Source organism: Pseudorasbora parva, chromosome 24, assembly GCF_024679245.1.
Source record: "Pseudorasbora parva isolate DD20220531a chromosome 24, ASM2467924v1, whole genome shotgun sequence".
NCBI classification, from domain to species: domain Eukaryota; kingdom Metazoa; phylum Chordata; class Actinopteri; order Cypriniformes; family Gobionidae; genus Pseudorasbora; species Pseudorasbora parva.
The window spans coordinates 19,997,953-20,008,330 of record NC_090195.1 but is presented as its reverse complement, the minus strand read 5'-3'; the positions used below and the strand labels follow the sequence as shown (position 1 = coordinate 20,008,330).

At 37.6% G+C, this 10,378-nt stretch overlaps 1 protein-coding gene across 2 annotated transcripts in view; it reads left to right on the top strand.

The window, feature by feature from the left end:
- Positions 1-5,048: 5,048 nt before the first annotated feature.
- eya1 (EYA transcriptional coactivator and phosphatase 1) overlaps positions 5,049-10,378 on the top strand; it is a 90,085-nt gene continuing 84,755 nt past the window's right edge. Inside the window, exons 1-2 of one of the 2 annotated variants that reach the window (XM_067435189.1) lie at positions 5,049-5,368; positions 8,217-8,284. The gene's annotated coding sequence lies outside the window, so the exon portion shown is untranslated. Of the gene's footprint in view, positions 5,369-8,211; positions 8,285-10,378 lie in introns of those variants that run through there. The other variant, XM_067435190.1, reaches the window with a different exon arrangement.

Below are 10,378 nucleotides of genomic sequence, written 5' to 3'. Positions count from 1 at the left end.
AAAATGGGTCAATATGTTTGTTGTCTGCGCAGACTCGCGCATAAGATCCACGCTGCGCTCTGGTGTCTGTAGTCTAAATTTAGACCAGAGCCGTCTGTGTGCGCTGCTGTGGTGCGTGAAGCTAACGTGAAAACAGACTTAATTCAGACTTAATTCTGGCTTTAACTGTTATGCCACATTAAGTGCGCCAAAACGCTATTTATTGTTTGAATTTCGTAGTAAAACTTTACAAATTTGGCATGAGATTTATTTGGCCCGAGTGAGAGCGCGAGGCAGAGCCTGAAAGCGTGCCTCACGCAAAATGCGACAGTTGGCAACTGTTTTCTGCTTTATGTAGTTCCATGTTGCAGCCACAGGATGGCAGTGACAGAAGACTGGGACGAGACCTGTAGGCCTACTTGAGCAACTGAATCTAAATCTAAATTTAGACCAGAGCCGTCTGTGTGCGCTGCTGCGGTGCGTGAAACTAACGTGAAAACAGACTTAATTCACCTCAAATGAAAGCATATTTACACTGAATCGTTTCCTTTCACATATATAGTGTGCTATGTGCCTTTCACCATGTAGAAATTAGTAAATGTGTGTTAACAACTGACCGATTTCAGCCGCAGCATCAGCATTGTAGGGGGCAGGCTTTAGATTCTAAAGAGAATTTGATTGGACAGGAGAAGATTTGACAAGAAGGTGAAGTCTGCGATGTCATCAAAATCTGAGATTCGTTTTAGCGGAAGTGAGAGACTGTAAATTTTGAATGCTCAAATCTCCTAAATGCAAATTGTCATTGTTTTGAAACATACCAGCTTATTCATAACAAGGCTAACACAGTTAGTGTGTGTGAGATGTTTTTTTGCATTTGGATGTTCTCTGCATTTTTGAGGTGAGTTCAGAGCATTTGCACCATGCCAGAGAAACTCAGTATCCATTACATGTCCTAGTTTTAGCTTAACACCCATGTGATCAGATATAATTGCTTCAAACTACTATTATAATGTTCAGTAAGGAAAAAACACATCCCCACGTCAGATGTACATTTCAATATTGTGTTATATCTCAAGTCGCTGTATTGTCCGTGCCACCTTTCTTCTCTGGTGTTTTCTTTCAGCCTCAAAGTCTCTGTTGTTTCAGTGAGACTAATTTGCTGTCAGACATGTGGTGCTTTTGCAATAGCAGGCAGACTCCAGAAATTAATTTATCCAAATAACCAAGCCCTCCTGGGCCATTGAGAATGGGACACAGAAATGGCCTAAGAAGGCAAAGCCCCTTTTGAAGTCTGGAATGTTTTGACTGACTTAAAACAGGCAACTGGAATGAACAGATCATTTTCACCGACCCATGGGATTTTTAACCATTTTCATACACTACGGACAAAGCAAAGAGCAAATGCCTTGACTGATACGTGTGGAGTTGGCAATCAAAAGGCAAAGAGAGCAATGTGAAATTGATTTGCTGTGATATTTTGAGGGTTTTGTTAACAAAAAAGCATTTTGTGTGTGGACTGTGAAGATATAAAATTCTGGGTAGAATATCTAAGGAAATGTTGCATTTGCCCAAATACAGAAATTAATCATGCATGTACAATGTATAGTTGTAAAGCGATTACTGTATTCAGGGTTAGGATAGCAAGGGTTAAATTGGGCTGGAATGATCAAGATTTATAGCCTGACAAGCCAGACCCACATCAAGATGTTTGGTCTGGAAACTCACCATTGACAGGGCTCAATCCGAGGGGCGGGATAAACGGTTGTCTTTCAAACTCCCTCTGCACGCGATAGGATAGCGCTACAACCAACCAGAACAATGAAGGTGAAACAGAGCTTGTTGACAGATTAAACATTCGCCGTATCCGGTCGGCAAAACTCTGAACACATCTTCCCTTTTTAATGACTTCAGTGCCGTTCATTGTTTTTTTCTCAGAGAAAAGCTTAACTCCATGTCTTCCAGAGTCGCGGTCAAAGCTGATTCGAAAGACCGCCGTTCGCCAGTTTCTGTATTTACTAGAAGCACGCAAACGCAACTCGGCCGTCGTCATTATGGCCCCGCCCACCGACTCTATACACGATGTGATTGGCCCAACAAGAGTTTGGCGATTACAGCTTAGATGGGTATTGAGAGTTGCTAGACGACACTCGCGGGAGGATTAGATTTGCTGCCTAGGCTACAAGATTTATCTTTTTAATTAAAATTCTGAAATGTATTTATTTAATATTTATTTCCTAAATAAAATTATACTTTTTAGTTAAACGTACATAAGTAATGGACTGATTAAATAATATATTATTATTTGTCTTGAAATTAGTATTACACTTTTAACCCAATATTCACAGTACTCGGAACATTTTGTGTTGTTTTGGTACAAAAATATCTGACATAAACAAGTGGAAAAATTTAATTTCATGTAACATTCTAATTGAAATAAATTGTTCATTTAATTTTATATTTGGATGTATTTGTGCACATCTCTCAATGTTAATCACGTTCAGCAACGTAAAGGCATATTTTCTAAATGTATTCATTTATTAATTTGTGTAACAAAATTAGTTGGCAGCAAAGAAATAACAATGAATGCCATGCTAATAAATCATCCCTTTTAAAACTCCCGTACATGACAATTATTGGCAAATCGGTTTAAACAAGCCTGAAGGAAAAAAAAAAAAAAACACAAAAAACAGGCAGCTTTGAGTTAGAGGCACTTCAGTTTCCACCTTAATAAATAATTCACTACTCATGAGTTGCAGTGGGTTGAAATCCCTAATGACAGCTTTTTATAACCTATGACTCAGCTGGCCATTATGCTTCTGACATCTCCACACAGACCACATCCCTTCAGCCAGATCGCTGTTCTCTGTCTCTCTCTTACACAGATCCTGATTCCTGAGTGCATCGATGAATTAGCTAAGCGTTATACTCTCTTTATGAACTGAGTGTTGCAAACACTTTTGGCCATTAATGCAGTGAATGATTAAGATGGATGCTTACAGGTTATGATCGCTCTGGCTGAGGTTTCAGCTTTATTTCTACTCTGAAACCTGGGGCTTTTACAAACTGATTATACTATATTAAGTCACTTGTTTTAATCTACTACATATTAACTCTCTGAAAGGAACTCATCACCAAATTGCCATCTGCAACTAACTCATTCCTTTTTCGCAGCACTTTTTAACTAAATTTTATTCTTCACACAATCCATACTAATGCTTCTTGTCTGTGCTTTTGTTTTCCCACCCAAAATGATGTCACTTCCTTGTTATTGAATACCACCTTATGTATTACTGTCGTGTTGATTTGTGACATGTTTCTATGACTGTCATTCTGTCTATGCAGTTTGAAAAAAGGCAGAAAAGGCAATGGGATATTGCAAAAGTTTAACAGGATGGAAAGTTCAAAACTACATGTATTATCAATTAATCAAACCTGGAATATTTCCTTATGAATTGCCAAATATTTCATGTCAGAAGTTGGCCATGGAAAGATGTCAACATCCGCTTTAACCAAAATAATGAAATTATCTGAATTCATGCTCACTTAATTGTGATATTCAAATAAAAGTTAAACTAAAATGACTCCCATCTTTAAAAACTGAGTTTAATATTTTATCTACTATATTTCCCCAACAGCTCTTGTTTTAAGTTGCCAGGCGCCAACTTTTTTTATACATTTTCATGGCCTCCTGGATATTTTTTGCATGTGAAAATACAATATATTTTAAAACAACAACGCGTAAAACAACAACAATAAAAGCCTTCTAGATTAATTCTTTTTATTAGCACTTGAATGTTGGTAAGTTTAAATTTAAAAAAAGCAACATTTTGAACAAAAACCTAATAACATCAAATCAAAAAAACATAAAAACAAAATCATCAGTATTAAAACAATAAAAGACCTGAAATATTTCAGCTGGTGTGCAATGAATCTAAAATATATGAAAGTTTAATTTGTATCATTACATTATGGAAAATAATGAACATTATCACAATATGCATTTTTTTAGAAGGACCTGTAGGCTACATAGCCTACTGTACATATAAGGGAAAATAAGTTTGCTTTTTTAAGCACTATTTTAAACTTTTTTGGGTTTAATTATATTTGCTTGCATTCATTAATATTAATTTGATTGAGCTTATATAATTATAATAAAATAAAAATATTAGATGTAAGATATTAATGTTTTAAAATTTCACATTTAAAGAAATCTAGTCCAGATACATGTATATTTATTTATTAAAGAGCCATACAGGCACCAAGTGGGTAAACCATGGGATTACAAAGGAAATTTGTTATATTTCCATCCACAAAATTTGCCTCTTTGCATTGGAATTCTCTATTTTAACCGTAATCATTACACTAATAGTAATATAAATAATATATATTTTAACTGCTCATTAATGGAACATCATAATAGCACAAATAGTTTTTAATACAAAAAGATCTTCTGAAAATGTTCATTACTGTACTGTTTACCTGTATAGTGAAACGGTTGCTGGCTTGAGCTCCATGAGTCACGTGTAGTGTAGTGACGTAGTGACCGCGCGCGCCGCAGGAAGATGAACGCAAGTCGCCACTCTGTTATTCAATGGCTCTGGCTTTAACTGTTATGCCACATTAAGTGCGCCAAAACGCTATTTATTGTTTGAGTTTCGTAGTAAAACTTTACAAATTTGGCATGAGATTTATTTGGCCCGAGTGAGAGCTCGAGGCAGAGCCTGAAAGCGTGCCTCACGCAAAATGCGACAGTTGGCAACTGTTTTCTGCTATATGTAGTTCCATGTTGCAGCCACAGGATGGCAGTGACAGGAGACTGGGACGAGACCTGTAGGCCTACTTGAGCAACTGCAGCGCTAACTCGTTTTTAGATTATTTTGAAGGCATATCAGCTCAATATTCTCTCTCAAGATGAAAAAGTAGAGACGATTGTTGACGAAAATGAAGAGGGAATTTATCTTAGTTTTTGTTTTATGCAAAACATTAGTCTCGTCCTTTTTCGTCAACAATAATGCATGTTAATTTAGTCTTAGTCAGCGTTTTTGGTCATTGCTGCAGTCTCGTCATCTTCTCGTCTTAGTCATGGAACAAAAGTTTCGTCTGTATGGTATGGTCGTTGACGAACATTATTTCGTCTCGTCTGACCAAATTAACACTAGACTACAACGAGTTTCTTTCCGGGTTGTTGATATCATAAACCCTTGCTAGTCACCTAAGGGGCATGGTGTTTCCGGACAACCTGTGCTTGGAACTTCAGCCAATAAAAATACATGAAACTATATTTGGCCATCTAACCAATCTAGACAATTGCGTTTTCCGGAGGGATGGCCTTCATAGAAGCAGGAAGCATACGTTCAAAGGACAGTGGAGACAGCGGTGTGGAATAAAGGTAAAATATAAGAAAAATAAAGTTTAAAAAAAGAAGTGTTTCTTTTTTAAGGTATGTTATACTGTGCCCCATAAACACAACCAAGCCTAGAAAAAACCACGGAACCACCCCTTTAATGTGGCTTGGACTCAGATTAATGATCTAAATATAGATTTTGTTCTATGTGCTGTTGAATCTTTGATGATGGCATTAGTAGGCAATCAGGGCTGTGTCAAAAATCCACCTCTATAATCTTAAATAGGGCAATATTTGAAGGGACAACCATTTGTAGTGGTGTCCGAAAACATTGTGGACATTCAGTTCCACAATTCTCACTGCAATAACGAGTGTACAAATGATGTACACTCAACTGCTAGAGAATACACATAATGCTGTGAGAATCACGTGTCTCACCAAAAAGTGACGCCCACAGATGAATCATCCATCCATTTTTTTTTTTTTCAAACTGATGGTCCAATGTGGCTACAACATAATATCATACAGGTAAAAAAATATTTTTAATTGATTATTAAATTGTTTCATTAAGGTTTAATTAAACAATACGCTTTAATGACAGTTACTACTGGAGCTGCGAGTTTGCAAATTTTTTGAATAATTATTAAGCAACAAGCACAAACTATACAAAAGCAGCAGCCCTTCTGACTCACTCAGTGTCCGAATTTGCTCACTTGTTCACTCCCTCAAGTGAACTTAGTGGACTAATGTATAGAATAGTGAATGAGGGATACAGCCCTTCTATCCCTTGTTTTAGCCAGAGATTCTGTCCTATTTCAGAAGATGTGTAATATCACTCCCTACTGTGTAACAGTAAAAACGTGGATGTCAGATCAAATTGAGATTGTCCTCACTGAATTTTTTTTTCTCTCCCAAATTCAGTGCCAACTCTGCCCCGCAGCTGATTTAAAATGTGTCACTCACAGTGCTGACTGCTTAAGTGACATGACGTGAAGGCCAAGTATGGTAACCCAAACTCAGGAATTTGTCCTCTGCATTTAACCCATCCAAGTTAGTGCACACATGGGGAGCAATTGGGGGTTAGGTGCCTTGGACAAGGGCTCCTTAGTCATTTTCTTGCTGGTATTAAGAATCAAACTTACAACCTTCGGGAGAACAGTCTGTCTCTCTAACCATTAGGCCACAATTGCCCCACAATGCTACAACAAATACTAACCTAAACATGCCCTACACCCTAACCTTAACCTGGTTTTGGGGGAAATTGGGCCCTATTGTAATGATCTAAGAACATGGTCTAAAGCACATGGCGCAAGTGCACTTATTTGGGGAATGTCTGAATACACTTTTGCTAGTTTAACAACATAAAAATGCACTAAAAGAGTTGTTCCTATTCTCTTAGCACGTAATGGGTATGTTCTGTATGAAACGTGCAATAAACCAATCAGTCTCACATCACCCATTCCCATTAAAAAGACAGTTGCACTGGCACCATGGCGGATTGCTATTTACATGGCAGTATTTGTGAGCGGTATGACTGAACACTTCTCCAGAGAGTAATCCTTTTTATTTTTAATATTTTAAATATTATTTTTTATATTTTTTAAATATTATATTTAATATTTTTAAATATTTTATGTGTGTGTTATAAGCAGAGCGTATGTGTGTTGTGGACCTGCCTATAGGCGCATATTACTAACGCACTCTTTAAATAACAAACAAAAATTATAATAATTGTTCCATTGACTTTAGACCTGGTTTCAGTTAGTCAATAGTGCAGTCTAATTCAGTTGCTTCAAAATAGCAATGCCGACAATGCATTTGAACACACCCCGTTTTCAGTCCAAGCACACCCATGGGTGAACAAATGGGTGCAAATACATTTGCTATTTAAACAACAACAATTTGCAGGATGTTAAAATGATAACTGCGTCGGGCTGAAACTAGCAAAACACACCTTCATTGTGCCATGTGTATGATTATGTACCCTACTTATTTGATTTCATCCTGTAAGTCATTGTGATACAAGGTGCAGCGAGGACATCTTGGTTGGAGAATCTCATCAATGATGGGGAAAGAGTTAAAGGGTTAGTTCACCCAAAAATGAAAATGATTTCATTAGTTACCCTCATGTCGTTGGAAACCCGTAAGACCTTCGTTCATCTTCGGAACACAAATGAAGATATATATGTTGAAAGCTGACGGCTGAGAAAGGCTTCAGATAGGCCTCGAATTGGCATTCAGTAGATTCCCACTCACAAGACCCAAAAAGGCGCTGAAAACATCGATACAAAGTCCATCTCCCTACAGGGCCTGTGCAATAATTTTACAATGCGACAAAAATAGTAATTGTGCGCACAAAAATCAAAATAACGACTTTATCCACCAAGTTATTGCTGTGAACTCGACGCATGCGCGAGAATATGACACAGATCCACCGTTCAGATACATGACCCAGAAGAGGAGTAGCGCCGCTATCGCGTGAGTTCACGTCAGAGACCTACACGGAAGACAATAACTTGGCGGATAAAGTCATTATTTTGATTTTTTTGGCACACAAAAACTATTCTCGTCGCTTCATCAAATTATTGTACAGCCATTGTAGTGAGATGGACTTTGTATCAATGTTTTTAGCGCCTTTATGGGTCTTGTGAGTGGGAATGTACTGAATGCCAATGGAGGCCTTTCTGAAGCCTTTCTCAGCCATCAGCTTTCAACAAATATATCTTCATTTGTATTCCGAAGATGAACGAAGGTCTTACGGGTGTCCAACGACATGAGGGTGAGTGATTAATAAAAATCAATTTCATTTTTGGGTGAACTAACCCTTTAAGACTTGTATTTGATGGATACATGAAAAGGACTCAACTGCTTTCTTACTGTGTTTCACATACAGGTTTTTTAAGGACTTCCACCCCCTACTGAAGTCAATGAGAGCTGAAGCTAAATTCTGTCCCTTAATAGGTGAGTCTCAATCTTTTCGGTACTCTCTATTTTGCCATAAAGTTGTTTTACTTTCTCAGTGTCTAATTTCTATTTGATAAATCTCAGCATAAATAATGAATTAGATTTAAATAGAGTGCCGTTCTCAATGCAGTAACCTGACGTTGGTGTATCGCTGCAAGTTCTTTTGCTCCTTCTAAACGTAGAGTTGTAATTGGCTATAAAAAGAACAAATAACTCACAGCTTTATTGAGTCATTCCCACGAGTTAACCCTAGGATATAAATCTTGTGGTGGTGATTAAGCTTCTGACAATAGAGTTAGCACAGCGTAGCAGACAAGGGCAAGTGGGCCTGCAGAGTAATTTACTGTACAGTTTGCAGGTGTGGCCTCCTACTGAGCAGGAGACCACCGTAGGAACTGACGAAACTCTTTGCTAGCAGGGAGACGTGTACAGTCAAAGTAATCAGTGCTACCGTGCCTCGCTCCTGGCCACTACTGATTTTATCCAGTTCGTAATTATCTTGAATTATGTAAAAAGAGAGATTGATGACTATTTTTTCAATGTTTTATTGTTGACCTTTTTACGTCACTGCAGACCTCTTTCCCTCGCCGCTAACTATTAATTATGAAATACTGTAGGTCTCAGCCATTTCATTTTACAGCCTCTTCCTGTTAAACTTGGTGTGAAGGGCTGCTGTTTTTAAATAGGTGTGTAAAGTCAATGTGGATATAGTGCCCCTAGCCTCAAATCTCATGCCCATTATGTCATGTGGGTTAAAAAATAAATAAAAAAAGCAATGCACTCCTGCAGTCTTGCTGTTTACTTGCACTTCTGTGATTTCGAAGTCAAAAGTTGACATCTTTTTCCAGCAGTTGTTGGAGAGTTTCTTCGCTTTGTTTTAAATCTTTCATTAGCCTATCTTTCATAATTGCCTTGTTGTTTGTAATCTGAACACTTTTTTTATTGGTGTTGAAACAAAAAAACTAAACACAAATTAGAAACTGAAATGAGTTTAATTTGAAGCACTACAATTTATAACTGGAAATAAATAAAGTAAAACTTAAATCAAAATACATAGTAAAATAGTAATTTACATTTACATTTACATTTAGTAAAATAGTAATAGTAGAATAGTAAGTAAAAAGAAAAACTAATAAACTAAGTAAAAAAAGTAGGGCTGGGTAAAAAAATATATATAGATTTCTCGATTTTAATATTTACGAACCTATATCAATTCTTAAATCAATTAGCCTAGTCTATCCTGATTTCAGTTGATAGCGCCCCTCCCATACAAATAATGTTTGTGCTTTGTTACTTTTGATAGGAAACAAAGTCTTAGATTTAAAAATAAATAAAATGAAATTCAAAAATGATTACTGTTTTAGCATTGTTTAATATGCCATGAGCGCTGTATATCTTCAAAGATTTAATACCAGTTACAGCATTAAATAAACATGAATGAACATCTGAAGGTATGTTGTTAAAAGGTAGGCTACAACTTTACAAAACCCGTATCATGTTTCATGTAATTGTTTTTAAACCGTGGAAAGACGTCAATAAAACAGCTTGTAAATGTAATCCCTACCGTTCAAACCTACCCATTCTAATAAGGAGGCTAAAGACTGCAAACTCTAGCGCCAGTCGCTAGAGCATGTGTTGAGATTAGAGGCGGGAGGTTTACTTGCATAGCAACTACTAGCTAGCCTCTGTTACACTCAGCCCCCTAAACCACACTCCCATACGGGTCACGTCACCAATGTAACCCCTTCTTTTTCAACCGCCTGCTCCAAGCAGGACTCGAACCCGGGTCCGCCAGCATGTGAGTTGGATGCTCTAACAAAAAGAGGCTAAAGGCTACAACCATAAACGTCAGTCACTAGAGCATCTCTTGAGATCAGAGGAATGAGATTTACTCGCACAGCAACTACTAGCTACCCTCTGTTACACTTACCCCCCCCAATCCTCACTCCTATCCAGGTCACGGCACCAATGTAACCCCTCCTGTTCGAACCACCCGCTCCAAGTAGGACTCAATCCCTGGTCCGCCGGCATGAGAGTCGGATGCTCTAACCAAGACACTAAAGGCTGGAACTGCTAACATCAGTCACTAGA